The sequence below is a fragment of the Hyla sarda genome, chromosome 7 (genome assembly GCF_029499605.1).
Source record: "Hyla sarda isolate aHylSar1 chromosome 7, aHylSar1.hap1, whole genome shotgun sequence".
Taxonomy (NCBI): domain Eukaryota; kingdom Metazoa; phylum Chordata; class Amphibia; order Anura; family Hylidae; genus Hyla; species Hyla sarda.
This window is the reverse complement of record NC_079195.1, coordinates 106990792-107013874: the sequence shown is the minus strand read 5'-3', so window position 1 is coordinate 107013874 and position 23083 is coordinate 106990792.

Here is a 23083-nt window from a genome sequence, read left to right as displayed (position 1 = left end):
TATGCTTCTGCCACCTCCACGCTGTATCATTCAGCCATTATATTATCTCATCATGCTGCTGCCAACTCCAGGCTGTGTCATTCAGCCACTATATAGTCTCCTCATGCTGCCACCATTTCCACGCTGTGTCATTCTGCCACTATATTGTCTCGTCATGCTGCTGCCTCCAGGCTGTGTCAGTCAGCCACAATATATTCTCCTCATGTTTCTGCCACTTCCACGCTGTTTAATTCAGCCACTATATGTTCTCCTCATGCTGCCGTCAACTCCAGGCTGTGTCATTCAGCCACTATATGGTCTCCTCATGCTGCCGTCACCTCCAGGCTGTGTCATTTAGCCACTATATGTTCTTATCATGCTGCTGCCACCTCCAAACTGTGCCATTCAGCCACCATATGGTCCCCTTATGCTTTCGCCACCTCCAGGCTGTGTCATTCATGCGCTATATGTTCTCCTCATGCTGCCGCCAACTCCAGGCTTTGTCATTCAGCCACTATATATTCTCCTCATGCTACTGCCACCTCCATGCTGTGTCATTCAGCCACTATATGGTCTCCTCATGCTGCTGCCACCTCTGGCTGTGTCATTTGACACTATATGGTCTCCTCTTGCTTCCGCCTCCTCCAGGTTGTTTCATTCAGTCACTATATGTTCTCCTCATGCTGCTGCCACCTCCACGCTGTGTCATTAAGCAACTATATTGTCTCCTCATGCGGCCACCAACTCCAGACTGTGTCATTGAACCACTTTATGGTCTCCTCATGCTGCCGCTAACTCCAGGCTGTGTCATTCAGCCACTATATATTCTCCTCAAGCTGCTGCCACCTCCAGGCTGTGTCATTAAGCCACTATATGGTCTCCTCATGCTGCCCTCAATTTCAGGCTGTGTCATTCAGCCACTATATGGTCTCCTCATGCTGCCGCCATCTCCAGGCTGTGTCAGTAAACCAGAAAATATATTCACAGTCCTCAGTGTTCTACCCACTGGGTAGAACACTGAGGACTGTGAATATATTTTCTAGTTATTTCCTTATTTTTCCCTCTTGGGTGAGAGGGTCACAGTTAACCTCGTGTTGTGTGTTTTTGTGAGCTCCACTCCCCTATACGTATATTGTGTCAGTAAACCACTATATGTTATCCTCATGCTGCTGCCAACTCCAGGCTGTGTTATTAAGCCACTATATTGTCTCCTCATGCTGCCGCCAACTCCAGGCTGGGTCATTCAGCCACTTTATGGTCTCCTCATATTCGCGAATTCGAATATGGCCCATGCTGCTCAACACTAATGTCACGATTCAGCTGGCTGGAGGTGGATCCTCTGTGCCAGAGAGGGATTGGCATGGACCTTGTCGGTGGACCGGTTCTAAGTTGCTACTGGTATTCACCAGAGCCCGCCGCAAAGCGGGATGGTCTTGCAGCGGCGGTAGCAACCAGGTTGTATCCACCGGCAACGGCTCAACCTCTCTGACTGCTGAGATAAGCGCGGTACAAGGGAGTAGACAAGAGCAAGGTCGGACGTAGCAGAAGGTCAGGGCAGGCAGCAAGGATCGTAGTCAGGGGCAACGACAGGAGGTCTGGAACACAGGATAGGAACACACAAGGAAACGCTTTCACTGGCACAATGGCAACAAGATCCGGCAAGGGAGTGCAGGGGAAGTGAGGTATAAGTAGGGAAGTGCACAGGTGAAGGTACTGATAAAAACCTCATGCGCCAATCAATGGCGCACCGGCCCTTTAAATCGCAAAGACCCGGTGCGTGCGCGCCCTAAGGAGCGGGGTCGCGCGCGTCGGGACAGCACAGACGGGGAACGGGTCTGGTAAGCGAGTCGGGATGCGCATCGCGAGCGGGCGCGTCCCGCATCGCGAATCACATCCCGGCTGGGAACATTATCGCAGCGCACCCGGTCGGCAGGTCTGACCGGGGCGCTGCGAATAAGAGAACGCTGTGAGCGCTCCGGGGAGGTGCGGGGACCCGGAGCGCTCGGCGTAACAGTACCCCCCCCTTGGGTCTCCCCCTCTTTTTGGAACCTGAGAATTTGAGGATAAGATTCTTGTCCAGGATGTTGTCCTCAGGTTCCCATGACCTCTCCTCTGGGCCGCAATTCTCCCAATCAACCCAAAATTTTTTTTTACCCCTGACCGTCTTGGATGCCAGAATTTCTTTCACCGAAAAAACATCAGAGGACCCGGAAACTGGAGTGGGAGAAACAACTTTGGGAGAGAAGCGGTTAAGGATGAGTGGTTTAAGGAGAGAGACATTGAAAGCATTGGGAAAACGGAGAGAAGGAGGAAGAAGGAGTTTGTAAGAGACAGGGTTGATTTGGCACTTGATTTTGAAAGGACCAAGATAACGTGGTCCCAGTTTATAACTGCGGACACGAAAGCGGACATACTTGGCGGAGAGCCATTCTTTGTCTCCGGGAGAAAAAATGGGGGGAATTCTTCTTTTCCTATCGGCATGTTTTTTCATCCGGGATGAGGCCTGTAAGAGAGAATTTTGAGTCTCTTTCCATATGGTGGAGAAGTCCCAAGTCACCTCATCAACAGCGGGCAAACCAGAGGGCATGGGAGTGGGAAGGGGGGGAAGAGGGTGACGGCCGTACACCACGAAGAATGGGGATTTAGCGGAAGATTCAGAGACTCTGAAATTGTACGAAAATTCGGCCCATGGTAGAAGATCTGCCCAGTCATCCTGGCGGGAGGAAACAAAATGTCGCAAATAGTCACCCAGAACCTGATTAATTCTTTCTACTTGACCATTGGATTGGGGATGATAAGAAGACGAGAAGTTTAATTTGATTTTGAGTTGATTACAGAGGGCCCTCCAGAATTTAGACACAAATTGAACACCTCTATCCGAGACGATATGCGTAGGCAGCCCGTGAAGGCGAAAAATGTGTATAAAAATTGTTTCGCCAACTGAGGCGCAGAAGGAAGACCTGGAAGAGGGATAAAATGTGCCATCTTGGAGAATCGATCAACGACCACCCAAATAACTGTGTTGCCATGGGATAAAGGTAAGTCCGTAATAAAGTCCATACCAATCTGAGACCATGGTCGTTCAGGAACAGGCAGAGGATGGAGGAGACCAGCAGGCTTCTGGCGAGGGGTCTTGTCCCGGGCACAGACTGTAAAAGCCCGCACGAAATCAACAACATCAGCTTCCAGGGTAGGCCACCAATAAAATCGAGAGATGAGCTGGATGGATTTTTTGATGCCAGCATGGCCTGCGAGGTGTGAGGAGTGTCCCCACTTGAGAATCCTGAGGCGCTGGCGTGGAGAGACGAAGGTCTTCCCTGGAGGAGTTTGTCTGATGGAAGCTGGAGAAGTGGAGATCAGACAGTCCGGAGGAATAATGTGTTGCGGGGAAGCTTTCACTTCAGAGGCATCCGATGAACGAGAGAGGGCATCAGCCCTAATGTTCTTGTCAGCAGGGCGAAAATGAATTTCAAAGTTAAAACGGGCAAAGAACAACGACCACCTAGCCTGGCGAGGGTTCAGCCGTTGGGCAGACTGAAGATAAGAGAGATTCTTGTGATCAGCATATATAATAACTGGATATTTGGATCCCTCCAGCAGGTGCCTCCATTCCTCAAGCGACAATTTTATGGCCAGTAGTTCTCGATCACCAATGGAGTAGTTTTTCTCCGCCGGAGAGAAGGTCCTAGAAAAGAAACCACAAGTAACAGCATGTCCGGAAGAATTTTTTTGCAGGAGTACTGCTCCAGCTCCCACCGAGGAGGCGTCTACCTCCAGCGAGAAGGGCTTAGATGGATCAGGTCTGGAGAGTACGGGAGCAGAAGAAAAGGCAGTCTTGAGATGATTGAATGCGTCTTCCGCTTGAGGAGGCCAGGACTTAGGGTTGGCGTTTTTCTTGGTTAGGGCCACGATAGGAGCCACAATAGTGGAAAAGTGCGGAATAAATTGTCTGTAATAATTGGCAAACCCCAAAAAACGTTGGATAGCACGGAGTCCGGAGGGGCGTGGCCAATCCAATACGGCTGATAGTTTATCTGGGTCCATTTGTAGTCCCTGGCCAGAGACTAAGTATCCTAGGAAGGGAAGAGATTGACATTCAAAGAGACATTTTTCCATTTTGGCATATAATTGATTGTCCCGAAGTCTCTGAAGAACCATGCGGACATGCTGGCGGTGTTCTTCTAGGTTAGCAGAAAAAATCAAAATATCGTCTAGGTAAACCACAGCACAGGTATATAGAAGATCACGAAAAATTTCATTTACAAAGTCTTGGAAGATGGCAGGGGCGTTGCAAAGCCCAAAGGGCATAACCAGATATTCAAAGTGTCCATCTCTGGTGTTAAATGCGGTCTTCCACTCGTCCCCCTCCCTGATGCGGATGAGATTATATGCACCTCTTAAGTCCAGCTTGGTAAAGATGTGAGCGCCTCGTAGGCGATCAAAGAGTTCCGAGATAAGAGGTAGGGGATAGCGTTTTTTTTTACAGTGATTTTATTAAGTCCGCGGTAATCAATGCAAGGGCGTAAGGAGCCGTCTTTTTTGGAAACGAAAAAAAATCCAGCTCCGGCAGGGGAGGAAGACTTGCGGATAAACCCCTTTTTTAAATTCTCTTGGATGTACTCCGACATGGCTTGTGTTTCCGGAGCAGACAGAGGATAGATTCTGCCCCGGGGTGGAGTAGTACCAGGGAGGAGGTCAATAGGTGTCACGATGCCGGCTGGCAGGAGGTGGATCCTCTGTGCCAGAGAGGGATAGCGAGGACCGTGCTAGTGGACCGGTTCTAAGACACTACAGGTTTTCACCAGAGCCCGCCGCAAAGCGGGATGGTCTTGCTGCGGCGGTAGTGACCAGGTCGTATCCACTAGCAACGGCTCACCTCTCTGGCTGCTGAAGATAGGCGAGGTACAAGGAAGTAGGCAGAAGCAAAGTCGGACGTAGCAGAAGGTCGGGGGCAGGCGGCAAGGTTCGTAGTCAGGGGAGATAACAGAAGGTCTGGTACACAGGGTATAAACACACAAAAACGCTTTCACTAGGCTCAAGGCAACAAGATCCGGCAAGGGAGTGCAAGGGAGGAGACTAGATATAGCCAGGGAACAGGTGGGAAGCAATTAAGCTAATTGGGCCAGGCACCAATCATTGGTGCACTGGCCCTTTAAGTCTCAGGGAGCTGGCGCGCGCGCGCCCTAGAGAGCGGAGCTGCGCGCGCCAGCACATGACCGCAGGAGACGGGAACGGGTAAGTGACCTGGGATGCGATTCGCGAGCGGGCGCGTCCCGCTGTGCGAATCGCATCCCCAACGGGCATGGCAGAGCAGCGCTCCCGGTCAGCGCTGACCGGGGAGCTGCAGGGAGAAAGACGCCGTGAGCGCTCCGGGGAGGAGCGGGGACCCGGAGCGCTAGGCGTAACAATAGGACAGTCATAAGGCCTGTGAGGAGGCAAAGTCTCTGCTTGCTTTTTGCAAAAAACATCAGCATAATCCAGATAGGCCTTGGGGAGACCAGATATCGGAGGAACCACAGGGTCTTGACTGACCGTACAGGGAGCAGGCTTAAGACAGTAATTGTGGCAAGAAGTACCCCAGTTCTTGATTTCCCCGGTGGTCCAATCGAGGGTTGGGGAATGGCGTTGAAGCCACGGTAGTCCAAGAAGAATTTCCGAAGTGCAGTTAGAGAGGACCAGAAATTCAATTTTTTCGTGATGGGGTCCGATGCACATTAAGAGGGGATCCGTGCGGTAACGCACAGTACAGTCCAATCTTTCATTATTAACAGAGGCGATGTAGAGGGGTCTGGCGAGACTGGTCACCGGGATGTTGAACCTGTTGATGAAAGAGGCCAAAATAAAATTTCCTGCAGATCCGGAATCCAAGAAGGCCATAGCTGAGAAGGAGAAGGTAGAAGAAGAAATCCGCACAGGCACAGTAAGACGTGGAGAAGCAGAGTTCACATCAAGAGCTGTCTCACCTTTGTGCGGAGTCAGCGTGCGTCTTTCCTGACGTGGAGGTCGGATAGGACAATCCTTCAAGAAATGTTCGGTACTGGCACAGTACAGGCAAAGGTTCTCCATGCGGCGTCGTGTCCTCTCTTGAGATGTCAAGCGAGACCGGTCAACTTGCATAGCCTCCACGGCGGAAGGCACAGGAACGGATTGCAGTGGACCAGAGGAGAGAGGAGCCGGGGAGAGAAACCGCCTCGTGCGAACAAAGTCCATATCCTGGCGGAGCTCCTGACGCCTTTCGGAAAAACGCATGTCAATGCGGGTGGCAAGATGAATAAGTTCAAGCAGGTTAGCAGGGATTTCTCGTGCGGCCAGCACATCTTTGATGTTACTGGATAGGCCTTTTTCAAAGGGCCTCGTTATTCCAGGACAATTCGGAGGCGAGAGTACGGAATTGGATGGCGTACTCGCCAACAGAAGAAATACCCTGGACCAGGTTCAGCAGGGCAGTCTCGGCAGAAGAGGCTCGGGCAGGTTCCTCGAAGACACTTCGAATCTCCGTGAACAAAGAGTGTACAGAGGCAGTGACAGGATCATTGCGGTCCCAGAATGGTGTGGCCCATGACAGGGCTTTCCCAGACAGAAGGCTGACTACGAAAGCCACCTTTGACCTTTCAGTTGGAAACTGGTCCGACATCATCTCCAAATGCAGGGAACATTGTGAAAGAAAATCACGACAAAATTTAGAGTCCCCATCAAATTTGTCCGGCAAAGATAAACGGTGGCTGGATGCGGCCACTCGCTGCGGAGGAGGTGCAGGAGCTGGTGGAGGAGATGATTGTTGAAGCTGTGGTAGTAGCTGCTGTAGCATCACGGTCAGTTGAGACAGCTGGTGGCTGTCACGATGCCGGCTGGCAGGTAGTGGATCCTCTGTGCCAGAGAGGGATGGCGAGGACCGCGCTAGTGGACCGGTTCTAAGCCACTACAGGTTTTCACCAGAGCCCGCCGCAAAGCGGGATGGTCTTGCTGCGGCGGTAGTGACCAGGTCGTATCCACTAGCAACGGCTCACCTCTCTGGCTGCTGAAGATGCTGAAGATAGGCGCGGTACAAGGGAGTAGGCAGAAGCAAGGTCGGACGTAGCAGAAGGTCGGGGGCAGGCGGCAAGGATCGTAGTCAGGGGCAACGGCAGGAGGTCAGGAACACGGACTAGGAACAGACAAGGGAACGCTTTCACTAGGCACAAGTGCAACAAGATCCGGCAAGGGAGTGCAAGGGAGGAGACTAGATATAGCCAGGGAAACAGGTGGGAACCAATTAAGCTAATTGGGAAGATTGGGCCAGGCACCATCATTGGTGCACTGGCCCTTTAAATCGCAGAGACCCGGCGCGCGCGCGCCCTAGGGAGCGGGGCCGCGCGCGCCGGGACAGGACCGAGGGAGAGCGAGTCAGGTACGGGGGCCGGGGTGCGCATCGCGAGCGGGCGCTATCCGCATCGCGAATCGCATCCCGGCTGAAGGCGGGACCGCAGCGCACCCGGTCAGTGGATCTGACCGGGGCGCTGCAACAACGAAGATGAGGCGAGCGCTCCGGGGAGGAACGGGGACCCGGAGCGCTCGGCGTAACAGTACCCCCCCCCTTGGGTCTCCCCCTCTTCTTGGGGCCAAAGAACCTGAGGAAAAAAAACTCAATTTTTCCGTGATGAGGTCCGATGCAAATTAGGAGGGGTTCTGTGTGGAAACGTACGAGACAGTCCAATCTTTTATTGTAAAAACAATAGATGTAGAGGGGTCTGGCGAGACTGGTCACAGGAACGTAGAACCTGTTGATGAGAGAGGCCAAAAAAAATTTTCCTGCAGATCCGGAATCCAAGAAGAGCATAGTAGAGAAGGAGAAGGTAGAGGCAGATATCCGCACAGGCACAGTAAGGCGTGGAGAAGCAGAGTTGACATCAAGAACTGTGTCACCTTCGTGCGGAGTCAGCGTACGTCTTTCCAGGCGGGGAGGACGGATAGGACAATCCTTCAGGAAGTGTTCGGTACCGGCATAGTACAGGCAAAGATTCTCCATGCGGCGTCGTGTCCTCTCTTGAGGTGTCAAGCAAGACCGGTCAACTTGCATAGCCTCCGCGGCGGGAAGCACAGGAACAGATTGCAGAGGACCAGAGGAGAGAGGAGCCGGAGAGAAAAAACGCTTCGTGCGAACAAAGTCCATATCCAGGCGGAGCTCCAGACGCCATCCGGAAGAACGCATGTCAATGCGAGTGGCTAGATGAATGAGTTCATGTAGGTCAGCAGGAGTCTCTCGTGCGGCCAGAACATCTTTAATGTTGCTGGATAGGCCTTTTTTAAAGGTCGCGCAGAGAATCTCACTATTCCAGGACAACTCGTAAGCAAGAGCACGGAACTGAATGGCGTACTCGCCAACGGAAGAAACACCCTGGGCCAGGTTCAGCAGGGCAATCTCGGCTGAAGAAGCTCGGGCAGGTTCCTCAAAGACACTTCGAATTTCCGAGAAGAAGGAGTGTACAGAGGCAGTGACGGGGTCATTGCGGTCCCAGAGCGGTGCGGCCCATGACAGGGCTTTTCCAGACAGAAGGCAGAACACGAAAGCCACCTTAGACCTTTCAGTAGGAAACTGGTCCGACATCATCTCCAAGTGCTGGGAACATTGCGAAAGAAAGCCACGGCAATACTTAGAGTCCCCATTAAATTTGTCCGGCAAGGACAGGCGGAGGCTAGGAGTGGCCACTCGCTGCGGAGGAGGTGCAGGAGCTGGCGGAGGAGAAGATTGCTGGAGAAGTTGCGACTGAAGTTGGTGCGAAATGGTGGACATTTCCGACAGCTGACGGGTTAGAAGGGCGATCTGTCGGGCTTGCTGGGCGGCCACCGTGGTGAGGTCAGCGACAACTGGCAGAGGAACTTCAGCGGGATCCATGGCCGGATCTACTGTCACGATGCCGGCTGGCAGGTAGTGGATCCTCTGTGCCAGAGAGGGATGGCGAGGACCGCGCTAGTGGACCGGTTCTAAGCCACTACAGGTTTTCACCAGAGCCCGCCGCAAAGCGGGATGGTCTTGCTGCGGCGGTAGTGACCAGGTCGTATCCACTAGCAACGGCTCACCTCTCTGGCTGCTGAAGATGCTGAAGATAGGCGCGGTACAAGGGAGTAGGCAGAAGCAAGGTCGGACGTAGCAGAAGGTCGGGGGCAGGCGGCAAGGATCGTAGTCAGGGGCAACGGCAGGAGGTCAGGAACACGGACTAGGAACAGACAAGGGAACGCTTTCACTAGGCACAAGTGCAACAAGATCCGGCAAGGGAGTGCAAGGGAGGAGACTAGATATAGCCAGGGAAACAGGTGGGAACCAATTAAGTTAATTGGGAAGATTGGGCCAGGCACCATCATTGGTGCACTGGCCCTTTAAATCGCAGAGACCCGGCGCGCGCGCGCCCTAGGGAGCGGGGCCGCGCGCGCCGGGACAGGACCGAGGGAGAGCGAGTCAGGTACGGGGGCCGGGGTGCGCATCGCGAGCGGGCGCTATCCGCATCGCGAATCGCATCCCGGCTGAAGGCGGGACCGCAGCGCACCCGGTCAGTGGATCTGACCGGGGCGCTGCAACAACGAAGATGAGGCGAGCGCTCCGGGGAGGAACGGGGACCCGGAGCGCTCGGCGTAACAGTGGCCTTGTTGCGCTATCTATTGCGACTGCTGGGTGACCACCGTGGTGAGGTCAGCGACAACTGGCAGCGGGACCTCAGTGGGATCCATGGCCGGATCTACTGTCACGATTCGGCTGGCTGGAGGTGGATCCTCTGTGCCAGAGAGGGATTGGCGTGGACCGTGTCGGTGGACCGGTTCTAAGTTGCTACTGGTATTCACCAGAGCCCGCCGCAAAGCGGGATGGTCTTGCAGCGGCGGTAGCAACCAGGTCGTATCCACCGGCAACGGCTCAACCTCTCTGACTGCTGAGATAAGCGGAACGGGTCTGGTAAGCGAGTCGGGATGCGCATCGCGAGCGGGCGCGTCCCGCATCGCGAATCGCATCCCGGCTGGGAACATTATTGCAGCGCACCCGGTCGGCAGGTCTGACCGGGGCGCTGTGAATAGGAGAATGCTGTGAGCGCTCCGGGGAGGAGCGGGGAACCGGAGCGCTCGGCGTAACAATTAATACCTACTAGGTAGTAGAGTTGAGCAGCATAGGCCATATTCGAATTCGCGATATTTCAAGAATATATGGACGAATATTTGTTATATATTAGCTAAATTTGCATATTCGTAATATTTGCGTTATATTTTCGCATATGCGAAAATTTGCATATGTTAAAATTAGCATAAACGAAAATTCGCATGTACGAAAAATTTGCATATGAGAAAATGTGCATAAGCGAAAATTTGCATATGCGAAAATTAGTATATGCAAATTTTCCCATATGCGAAAATTCGTACACCAGTCTCACACAGTAGTATTAGAGCCTTCTTTAGACCACACAAAACAATATTCATAATTACAAATATATAGTACTATATTCGCAAATATTCACGAATTCGCGAATATGCGATATTCGCGAATAAAATTTGCATTGCGAATATTCGCGAGCAACACTAATAGTGGCTAAATGACACAGCGTGGAGGTGGCAGCAGCATGAGGAGACCATATAGTGGCTTAATGACACAGCGTAGAGGTGGCAGAAGGATGAGGAGAACATATCGTGGCTGAATGACACAGCCTGGAGTGGGCGGCAGCATGAGGAGACCATATAATGGCTGAATGACACAGCGTGAAGGTGGCGGCAGCATGAGGAGACCATATAGTGGCTGAATGACACAGCCTGGAGGTGGCGGCAGCATGAGGAGACCATAAAGTGGCTGAATGACACAGCCTGGAGGTGGCGGCAGCATGAGGACACCATAAAGTGGCTCAATGACACAGCCTGGAGTTGGCGGCAGCATGAGGAGACAATATAGTGGCTTAATAATACAGCCTGGAGTTGGCGGCAGCCTGAGGAGAACATATAGTGGTTTACTGACACAATATACGTATAGGGGAGTGGAGCTCACAAAAACACACAACACGAGGTTAACTGTGACCCTCTCACCCAAGAGGGAAAAATAAGGAAATAACTAGAAAATATATTCACAGTCCTCAGTGTTCTACCCAGTGGGTAGAACACTGAGGACTGTGAATATATTTTCTGGTTTACCTACACAGCCTGGAGATGGCGGCAGCATGAGGAGACCATATAGTGGCTGAATGACACAGCCTGAAATTGAGGGCAGCATGAGGAGACCATATAGTGGCTTAATGACACAGCCTGGAGGTGGCAGCAGCTTGAGGAAAATATATAGTGGCTGAATGACACAGCCTGGAGTTAGCGGCAGCATGAGGAGACCATAAAGTGGTTCAATGACACAGTCTGGAGTTGGTGGCCTCATGAGGAGACAATATAGTCGCTTAATGACACAGCGTGGAGGTGGCGGCAGCATGAGGAGAACATATAGTGACTGAATGAAACAGCCTGGAGGAGGAGGAAGCACGAGGAGACCATATGGTGTCAAATGACACAGCCAGAGGTGGCAGCAGCATGAGGAGACCATATAGTGGCTGAATGATGTAGCCTGGAGTTCGCGGCAGCATGAGGAGACCATAAAGTGGCTGAATAACACAGCCTGGAGTTGGCGTCAGCAAGAAGAGAAAATATAGTGGCTGAATGACACAACCTGGAGGTTGCAGAAGCATGAGGAGACCATACAGTGGTTGAATGACACAGCCTTGAGGTGGCAGCAACATGAGGAGAACATATGGTGGCAGAATGCAACAGCCTGGTTGTGGCAGTAGCAGCATAAGGAGTCCTGAAAATGATCCGATGACAGAGTGGTGTAGTGGTACCCGGTGACGAAGGTGGGAAAAAAAGGAGTACTTGGCATCAGAAGTGAGGCATCAGGTGGGTGGCAGGATCAGAATAGTAGCTGAGGCAGGTAGGCAGAAGAAAACGGTCTCAGGATACGCATTACATAGAACAGGGGTCTTAAACTCCCAGAACAAAAGTTTGTGGCCAGCAACAAGTATTTGTGTGATATGTATTGCCCGACGCCCGGGACATGCAGTTCAGGGCGCCGGGCAGGTGGTTTCTTTAGGCATTTAGCCCTGCTTCAGGCAAGCAGCACTAAATGCTGGAAGACTTCACTTACCCCGCACTCCTCCTCCCCGTCTCCGGTGTGACGAACGGCCCGAGTCTGATGAGGGACGTCGCGCATGTGACATCCCTCCACAGACCCGCGCAGGACCGTCACTCGTCAGGCCGCAGGCGGAGAGAAGCGCATCACAGGACAGATAAGTTTGTCTATGTGTGTGTGCATGAGTGGGTGTCTGTCTGTGTGTGTGTGCATGTGTGGGTGGGTCTCTGTCTGTCTGTGTGTGTGTGCGCATGTGTGGGTGAGTGTCTGTGTGTGTGTGCGCGCATGTGTGGGTGTCTGTCTGTGTGCATGTGTGGGTGTCTATCTGTGTGTGTGTGTGTGTGGGTGTCTGTCTGTCTGTCTGTGCGTTTGCATGTGTGGGTGTCTGTCTGTCTGTGTGTGCGTGTGTGGGTGGGTGTCTGTCTGTGTGTGTGTGTGCATGAGTGGGTGTCTGTCTGTGTGTGGGTGTCTGTGTGTGTGTGTGTGCATGTGTGGGTGTCTATAGGTGTGTGCATGTGTGGGTGTCTGTCTGTCTGTGTGTGTGTGTGTGTGCATATGTGAGTGTCTTTCTGTGTGTGTGTGTGTGTGAGTCAAGGGGGTGGTGGGTAAACGACAATGCTACCTAATGTGGGGAACCTGCTAATACCTAATGTGGGGAACCTACTACTACCTAATGTGGGTAACCTGCTACTACCTAATGTGGGGAACCTGCTACTACCTAATGTGGGGAACCTGCTTCTACCTAATGTGGGGAACCTGCTTCTACCTAATGTGGGGAACCTGCTACTATCTAATGTGGGGAACCTGCTACTATCTAATGTGGGGAACCTGCATCTACCTAATGTTGGGAACTTGCTACTACCTAATGTGGGGAACTTGCTTCTACCTAATGTGGGGAACCTGCTTCTACCTAATGTGGGGAACCTGCTACTATCTAATGTAGGGAACCTGCATCTACCTAATGTTGGAAACTTGCTACTACCAAATGTGGGGAACCTGCTACTACCTAATGTGGGGAACCTGCTTCTACCTAATGTGGGGAACCTGCTTCTACCTAATGTGGGGAACCTGCTACTATCTAATGTGGGGAACCTGTTACTATCTAATGTGGGGAACCTGCATCTACCTAATGTTGGGAACTTGCTACTACCTAATGTGGGGAACCTGCTTCTACCTAATGTGGGGAACCTGCTTCTACCTAATGTGGGGAACCTGTTACTATCTAATGTGGGGAACCTGCTACTATCTAATGTAGGGAACCTGCATCTACCTAATGTTGGGAACTTGCTACTACCTAATGTGGGGAACCTGCTTCTACCTAATGTGGGGAACCTGATTCTACCTAATGTGGGAAACCTGCTACTACCTAATGTGGGGAACCTGCTACTACCTAATGTGGGGAACCTGCTACTACCTAATGTTGGGAACGTGTTACTACCTAATGTGGGGAACCTACTACTACCTAATGTGGGGAACCTGCTTCTACCTAATGTGGGGAACCTGCTTCTACCTAATGTGGGGAACCTGCTACTACCTAAAGTGGAGAACCTGCTACTACCTAATGTGGGGAACCTGCTACTACCTAATGTGGGGAAACTGCTACTACCTAATGTGGGGAACCTGCTTCTACCTAATGTGGGGAACCTGCTACTTCTTAATGTGGGAACCTGCTACTTCCTAATGTGGGAACCTGCTACTACCTACCTAATGTGGGGAACCTGCTGCCTATCTAATGTGGGGAACCTGCTGCCTACCTAATGTGGGGAACCTGCTGCCTACCTAATGTGGGGAACCCCCAGAAGTAGCACCCCCATCATCCGTCAGCTCATGCTATTACCACACGGGGTAGGGGGAATGAGGGTGTTTCTGGTGGATGATGAGGGGTGCATGATGGGGTCATTGTATGTGAGGGGCGCATGATGGGGTCATTATATGTGAGGGGCGCAAGATGGGGGCATTATATGTGAGGGGCGCATGATGGGGGCACTATGTGTAAGGGACGCATGCAGCCCAGCCTCACCCAGCTGCTACCTCCAGTGGCCCCCGGATAATTTGAGTTTGAGACCCCTGACGTAGAACAACTTTTAATAGTATGCCAGGATAAAATATATGGACCCAAAAAAAAATTTTAATCAAAGAAAAGGAAAAGTTTGCAAAAAAACACCATGTGCCACCTACACCACCAGGTATTGATGTGATGCAAATACCTCTATAAGGAGGAAGGGAACAATGGTATGGTCCATTATTACCGGTGGGGGTAAAAACTTACCCTGTAAGGCCCCACTCTCGCATTATTAATTCCGTTCTTGGCAAGTGTTACTCGCCCTAAATAGGGTGGCCCCACACAAGAACCTCTGCCTATTTCCACCTACAAACACTTCAATTTCCCAGGGTTTTTAAGTGGAAATAGGGATTGGGTCCTGTGTGGGGCTGCCCTTTTTGAGTCAAGTAACACTTTCCTCGAAAAGGTGGAAGGGAACAACGTATTGTCCATTGTAGTAGGTGGGGGTAAAAACTTCCCCTGTAAGGCCCTACTCTCGCCCTATTAATTCCCTTCTTGGCAACTTTTACTCACCCTAAAAAGGGCAACCCCACACAGAAAACTCTCCATTTCCAGCTAAAAACCCTGCGAAATGGCAGTTTGTAGGGGGAAATAGGGAGAGGTTCCTGTGTGGGGCCGCCCTTTTTAGAGTGAGTAACACTTGCCAAGAGGGGAATTAATAATGCGAGAGTAGGGCTTACAGGGGAAGGTTTTACCCCCACCTGCTACAATGGACCATACGTTATTCCCTTCCACCTTTTAGAGGTCTTTGCATCACATCAATACTTGGGGGTGTAGGTGGCACATCGATTTTCTTTGCACACCTTTCCTTTTGTTTGATTTTGGGTACATATATTTTATCCTAAGCATATTATTAAAAGTTAGGTTTTACGTAATGCATATCCTCAATACTTACTTGTGGTCTGATGCGGAGGAATGTTTGTAACTGGGGAGCAGTGCCTTAACCCCTTAAGGACCAAGGACGTACTGGTACGTCCTTGGTCCTGCTCCCGTGATATAACGCGGGGTTACACGGTAACCCCGCATCATATCACGGCGGGCCCGGCGTCATAGTGAAGCCGGGACCCGCCGCTAATAGCGCGCATCGCCAATCGCATCGCCGCGCGCTATTAACCCTTTAGCCGTGCGCTAAAAGTGAAAGCTGCCGGTTAACTCAGTGGGCTGATCGGGATAGCCGCGGCGAAATAGCGGCATCCCGAACAGCTTACAGGACAGCGGGAGGGCCCCTACCTGCCTCCTCGCTGTCCGATCACCGAATGACTGCTCAGTGCCTGAGATCCAGGCATGAGCAGTCATGCGGCAGAATCATCGATCACTGGTTTCCTATGAGAAACCAGTGATCAATGATGAAGATCAGTGTGTGCAGTGTTATAGGTCCCTATGGGAGCTATAACACTGCAAAAAAAAGTGAAAAAAAAAAGTTAATGAATATCATTTAACCCCTCCCCTATTAAAAGTTTGAATCACCCCCCTTTTCCCATAAAAAAAAAAACAACACAGTGTAAATAAAAATAAACATATATGGTATCACCGCGTGCGGAAATGTCCGAATTATAAAAATATCTAATTAATTAAACAGCTCGGTCAATGGCGTGCGCGCAAAAAAATTCCAAAGTCCAAAATAGTGCATTTTTGGTCACTTTTTATATCATTTAAAAATGAATAAAAAGTGATCAATAAGTCCTATCAATGCAAATAAAATAAAAATAAAATATCAATAAAAACTTCAGATCCCGGCGCAAAAAATGAGCCCTCATACCGCCCCATATACGGAAAAATAAAAAAGTTATAGGGGTCAGAAGATGACAATTTTAAACGTATTAATTTTCCTGCATGTAGTTAGGATTTTTTCCAGAAGTACGACAAAATCAAACCTATATAAGTAGGGTATCATTTTAATCGTATGGACCTACAGAATAAAGATAAGGTGTCATTTTTACCGAAAAATGTACTACGCAGAAACGGAAGGCCCCAAAAGTTACAATACAGCGTTTTTTTTTCAATTTTGTCGCATAATGATTTTTTTTTCCGTTTCACCGTAGATTTTTGGGAAAAATTACTGACATCATTACAAAGTAGAATTAGTGGCCCAAAAAATAAGCAATCATATGGATTTTTAGGTGCAAAATTGAAAGAGTTATGATTTTTTAAAGGCAAGGAGCAAAAAACGAAAATGCAAAAAACGGAAAAACCCCCGGTCCTTAACCCCTTAAGGACCGGGGGTTTTTCCGTTTTTGCATTTTCGTTTTTTGCTCCTTGCCTTTAAAAAATCATAACTCTTTCATTTTTTGCGCCGTGATCTGAAGTTTTTAACGGTACCATTTTTGCATTGATAGGACTTATTGATCGCTTTTTATTCATTTTTAAATGATATAAAATGTGACCAAAAATGCACTATTTTGGACTTTGGAATTTTTTTGCGCGCACGCCATTGACCGAGCGGTTTAATTAATGATATATTTTTATAATTCGGACATTTCCGCACGCGGTGATACCATATATGTTTATTTTTATTTTTATTTACACTGTGTTTTTTTTTTTTATTGGAAAAGGGGGGTGATTCAAACTTTTAATAGGGGAGGAGTTAAATGATCTTTATTCACTTTTTTTTTCCACTTTTTTTTTTGCAGTGTTATAGGTCCTATAGGTCCCACACACTGATCTTCTATGTTGATCACTAGTTTCTCATAAGAAACCAGTGATCAACGATTCTGCCGCATGACTGCTCATGCCTGGATCTCAGGCACTGAGCAGTCATTCGGCGATCGGACAGCGAGGAGGCAGGAAGGGGCCCTCCCGCTGTCCTGTCAGCTGTTCGGGATGCCGCGATTAGCCGCGGCTATCCCGAACAGCCCGACTGAGCTAGCCGGGAACTTTCACTTTTAGCCGCGCGGCTCAGCTCTGAGCGCGCGGCTAAAGGGTTAATAGCGCGCGGCGCCGCGATCGGCGCTGCGCGCTATTAGAGGCGGGTCCCGGCTTCACTATGACTGTTACTGTGTAATCCCGCGTTATATCGGAAGAGCAGGACCAAGGACGTACCGGTACGTCCTTGGTCCTTAAGGGGTTAAGGGGTTGAATCTGTTTGGCACTATCCATATTTGTGAAGTGTTGGTGTGGCACCATGATCAATCTACTCTGATGCATCAGGCATTGGTGGGCGGAAATCCTGGCTGATCCATGCCTGATTCATCCTCACAAAGGTCAGTCTCTCCACATTTTTCGTGGACAGACGAGTTCTCCTTGGGGTTACTATGGACCAAACACCCACTCTGATAGCACACTACTGGCTGGGCAGGACAGCTTTTCCAGGAAAAACTCTGCTAGTTGCAGCCACAAATCAAGTTTGGCTGCCCAGAAATCCAGTGGATCTTAAAGGTCTGTTGGCATGGTCAGGTCAAGGTATGCCACCCCCTGCTGGTTCAGGTCCTGCTCCATGTATACCTGCTGCTGATGAGTTGCTTCAGTATGAGGGTGAAGAAAGCTACTCATCAGCAACTGTAGACTCAGGATGCTGCTGATGGAGCTGGTACTGCTCCTGCCACCCCACCCCTCCCCAGCAGCCATGGCAGTGGATGGTGAGTGCAGAGCACCCCCGAGTCAGACCTGTGAGAGGAAGGACAATGGTGCAGATAGGCATCGAGAAACTGACTACGTAGGATGTCTCTGTAGTAGGTCAGTTTGTCCTCCCTCTCAGTAGGTGTAAAAAAAGGCCCCCATTTTGTGTCGTTAGCGAGGTTCCAAAAAGGGGGAGATCTAGAAGTCATCCCGCTGCAGAATGGTGACAATTCGGTGGTCACTATGCAAGCAAGTGAGCATGCATCGTGCCATTTGTTCAAGTGACTCGGAGGGACTCCCTGCCTCCATCTCTACTGCATACTGCCACAATGTGTCTGGGTCCTCGGTCTCACCTTCCTCATAACCCTTTGGCTCCTTTAGCTGTTCCTGCTCCTCCTCTCTTGTCAGATGACTAGAAAAACTGCCCATCTCGCAAAACCTAAACTGTGCTCCACAGTGCCCCTCCCCCTCCTCCTCCTCCTCCAGTTCAGCCCCCACAGGGCTCATATGGCTGTGAGATGTAGGCGCCATCTCTCCAGTGCCCTGACCAGCCATTGTTTGCCACACGTTTTGTAGTAGATGAAGCAGTGGAATGACGTTGTTCAGCCCATAATCCTGGCAACTGACTAATAATGTGGCTTCCTCAAAGGGCCTGAGCAAACGGCAGGTGTCACGTATGAGCTGCCACTGGTTAATATTGAAGTTACACAGGGGAGTCCACCTATCCACTTGGATCATCAAGAAATTGGTGATGGCTTTTCTCTATTCGTATAGTTGGTCCAACATATGGAGGGTGGTATTCCAATGTGTGGAAAAGTCGCAAATCAGACTATGTTGTGGGATGCCATTCTGACCCAAGGAGGGTGTGCTTTGCGGTGTATGAGTGGCTTATGTGCATGCAAAATTTCCTTCCCATTGTTAGGATGTCTTGCAGATGGGGGGGGCAACACTTCAGGAACCGCTTGACAACTAGATTGAACACATGTGCCATGCAGGGCGCATGGCTCAGGCTTCCTTGTCGCAGTGCAAACAAGGGGCACTGAGATTTGTCCGTGCAGTGGAGGCTGAGGACACATTGGAGGATGAGGAGGTGGAGTCGCACACTGTCACAGGACCAACAGCCTGAGAGTGTGGAGGTGGAAGCGGCATGACCTATCCAAGTTGCAGGAACCACATTCACCCAGTGGGCCGTAAAGGACATGTATTGTCCCTGACCGTAGTTACAGCTTCAGACGTCGGCGCTGCCATGCACTTTGGTACACACCGACAGACTCAACAACTGGCCCACTTTCTGTTCCATAAAATTGTACTTTTTAGTACAAAATTGTTGGTACTGCCTTCATCGCAAAGAAATTACGGCTTGGAATTCTCCATTCGGCACAAGACATCAGTTCTCTGAAAGGTGCAGAGTCCACCACTTGAAAAGGGAGGGAAGCTTGGACAGGAGCACATTCAGCTTCTGCACCCTTGGTTGAGTGGGCGCATACTGTAGTCTTTTGGACATGGCTTCCCCGATGGATTTCTGGTGGAATGACTGACTTGAAGTAGGAGGAGCAGGAGCATCATGAGCGACAGAAGGACGGGATGACACACAGCTCCCTTCGGCTGAGGTGGTGGAGCCTTGGCTGGCTGAAACAGGGAGCGGCGTGCCACTGGGTGATGCAGCAGGCTGGGCCACCATACTGGATCCACGGTTCTCCCAGGCTGCTTTATGGTGACGCTGCATATGTTGACGCAGGGATCCTGGCCACGTTTCACCTTCTGCCGACACATCTTGCATGTGGTCCTGTTAACCTTCTCCAGATGCTTGATGAAAAACTGCCACACCACAGAGTCCGCACTGATTAACTGCTACTGCCGCCGACTCCAGGAACCCCTGTTTCAATAGCCCCTGGGAAGGTAGACTGCCGCGGGTGGTCTCCCCCAGGCACATTTGGCTCCAGACTTTCCACTTCTGCCACCATGCTGACAACAAACCATGGCTGGCTGAGCTGCTGCCTCACAGGCAGCCTGCGACCCTCTTCTCCTTGCACCCAATTGCACCCAGCTCCCAAGTTCAATCGGCTTCATCATCATCAAGTTGTGTCTGCACCTCACTGATGTCCTCCTCAGGTTCCTCAACAGTGTCTTCTTCAGGAGCCTGAACGCTCGCAACACCACCACCCATGCCACTCTCCTCATCACTACTTGCCCACCTAGCGGAGGAAGTGGCGCATGTCTCCTCCACTTCTTGTTTGGGCAGTAGCTGCTGACTGTCCTCTAGATAATCCTCATTATATATAGTGAGGATGGAGCTGAACCCACAGCATGAGATACTTCTGTGGGGGAGGGAACAGCATAGGACAGAGGCAATGGGAGGACAGGGACTACTCCCGGACCCTTGCCAACTGAGGGTTGTGTCTGAGGAACCCACCGACTGTTGACTGGGGGTGTCAGATGTCACTTGTGATGAAGTGGATGACCGTGTTAACCAATCAATGACAGCAGATGTGTTGCTGGTCGAGACACGACTGCCAGCTGATACCGGGAGCTCAGGTGTCTCCCCTAGTCAGCTGTGACCGCTGCCTGATGAATTTAGGCTTCTGCCACTCCTTTGTGCATGTCCTGGCACTTCCCTGCCTGACATACTTAGTGCATATATGGAGAAGTACAATGCACTCCACTACGCTTAAAAAAGTATTTGTGTACAACACCCACTGGTGTGTACTTTTGCCAGGCATTTCACAGTATCTAGGCCCTTAAGATTTTACAGGAACAAAATAGTACACCACTTAGATGTACGTATGTGGTATGCACTTATGAGGGGAGGACAATGCGCTCCAGTACACTAAAAACAGTATTTGTGTACAACACCAGCAGGTGTGTACTTTTGGCTGGCCTTTCACAGTATCTAGGCCCTTAAGACTTTAACAGGAACAAAATAGTACACCACTGCGATGTACGTATGTGGTATTCACTTATGAGGGAAGGACAATGTGCTCCAGTGCGCTTAAAACAGTATTTGTCTACAAAACCAGCAGGTGTGTACTTTTGCCTGACCTTTCACAGTATCTTTACACTTTAAACATTAACAGGAACAAAATAGTACACCACTGAGGTGTACGTATGTGGTATGCACATATGAGGGGAGGACAATGCGCTCCAGTACGGTTAAAACAGTATTTGTGTACAACACCCGCTGTTGTGTACTTTTGGCTGGCCTTTCACAGTATCTAGGTCCTTAAGACTTTAACAGGAACAAAATAGTACACCACTGAGATGTACGTATGTGGTATGTACTTATGAGGAGAGGACAATGTGCTCTAGTACGCTTAAAACAGTATTTGTCTACAAAACCAGCAGGTGTGTATTTTTGTCTGGCCTTTCACAGTATCTAGGCCCTTAAGACTTTAACAGGAGCAAAATAATACACCACTGAGATGTACGTATGTGGTATGCACTTACTGAATGAGGGGAGGACAATGCGCTCCTGAACGCTTAAAACAGTATTTGTGTATAACACCAAAAGTACACACCAGTGCTGCAGCACACAGTCGCTGTGTACTACACCCAAAATTGCACTTTCTCTCTCAATCTCACTCCCTTCCCTATCAGTGCTTCTAGGCAGGATTTGGGCTTGAGGTGAATCGCTGCTGTTCTGTGTAACTCACTGTGCAACACACTGCTCTCTGTTCCTCTCTGTAATAGAACACTGTGGTGACTGGGAGGTGAATCGCTGCTGTAAAAATGCTTTTCTGTGCAACACACAGCGCTGTCTGTCCCTCTCTATCTCTCTGCAATAAAAAGCTGAAGTGACTGGCTGCAAGATGGCTGCTGATTATATAGGGCTGTGACATCACAGGGGTAGCTGGCTGTTGATAGGCTGCATGTGATTCAGGATCATCCCGCCTACCCATGTTCCCGCCTTCCCAGGATTCCTTACCCCATGTCCTCACATGTGGATCCACCATTTTAGATGCCCTGGAGCCTGGACCGCACTAAATGGAGTTTAATTAAGCGATTCGCACAATCGAATCTCAGCGATATTCGCATTCTTTGCGAATCCAATTTTTCCTTAAATTCGTAACAAATTCGGATTCGGCAGATTTGATTTGCTCAAGCCTTTTCATCGCCAATCCCGTCAGTTGTGACAGGAGCACAGCTGTGTTTTGCAGCCATCCTTCCACCAGTCATTGAGTGGCCGCAGTGTCAGTGCCCAAGCGATCATCTTGATATAACAATACATCTTTACAGCACAAAATTCTGGTATTAATCTCTTATTTACATTTTATAAGAGATTGACTTTCCCACTACTCCTTGGACGGCTATTCTAAATCCAAAAGGCCATCTTGAAGTAAATAAAACTACAGCATGTTACGAGTGGCTCCGCGGCCAGACATGCTGGCCACTGGCGCACTCCTACCCCTTCGTCCGTGCTGCATTGGCGGCACTGCTCTTACTATGTCAGGCTCTGCCCGCAGTCTCCCGTCCGGTGTACACTCACCCCACCACGTTTCCAGCTCCACCTCTCTCATTCACTGCTGGCACTCACGTACCCGCTTCCTTGGGTACACGCGCCTTCTCTCTGACATTTAAAGGGCCAGCGCTCCAATAATTTGTTTCTCTTGGTGTGATGACCCTATAAGTAATTCTCACTTCCCTTTGACCCCTGCCAGATCTTTGTGCCACCAAGCCTTAGAGAAAGCATTCCAAGTTGTGTCTGTCTTTCCGTGTACCAGTACCTTTTGCAATATTTCCTGACCTCTGTACCTTGCCGCCTACCCTGACCTATCTGTCAGTCCCCGACTCTGAGTTGCCTTGCGAATCTGTACCTCGCATCATCTCGGCCGCCTCTATGGGCAAGTCGTGTGAAGGGTAGCGACCTTGGCGTTCACCTCCACAGCAAATCAATGGTGAAGACAAGCAGCTCCTTAGACTCCGCTCCCTGGTGCAGCTTTCACCATCACACACAGGGGTACAGTGGACCCACTACTCCAGCCGTTACAGTAAGATCCGGCCATGGATCCCGCTGAGGTGCCTTTACCAAGTGTTGCCGATCTCACCTCCATCGTGGCCCAACAATCTCAGCAGATAGCACAACAGGCGCAACAATTGAACCAGCTATCTGCCATGATGCAGCAGCTTCTCTCCGTCCAGCAGCAGCCGCAACCTGCCCCTGTGCCTCCTCCGGTGCCTGCAGCTTCCGTGGCATTCGTCTGTCCCAAGCTTCATTTGTCCCTGCCGACGAAGTATGAAGGGGACCCAAAATTGTGCGGGGGGGTTCATGACCCAGTGCTCGATGCACGTGGAACTGATGGCCGACCAGTTCGCCACTGAGCATGCCAAGGTGGGACAGAAGTGATCCTGTGACTCCCAATTTGCAAGCCTTCCACTCGGAG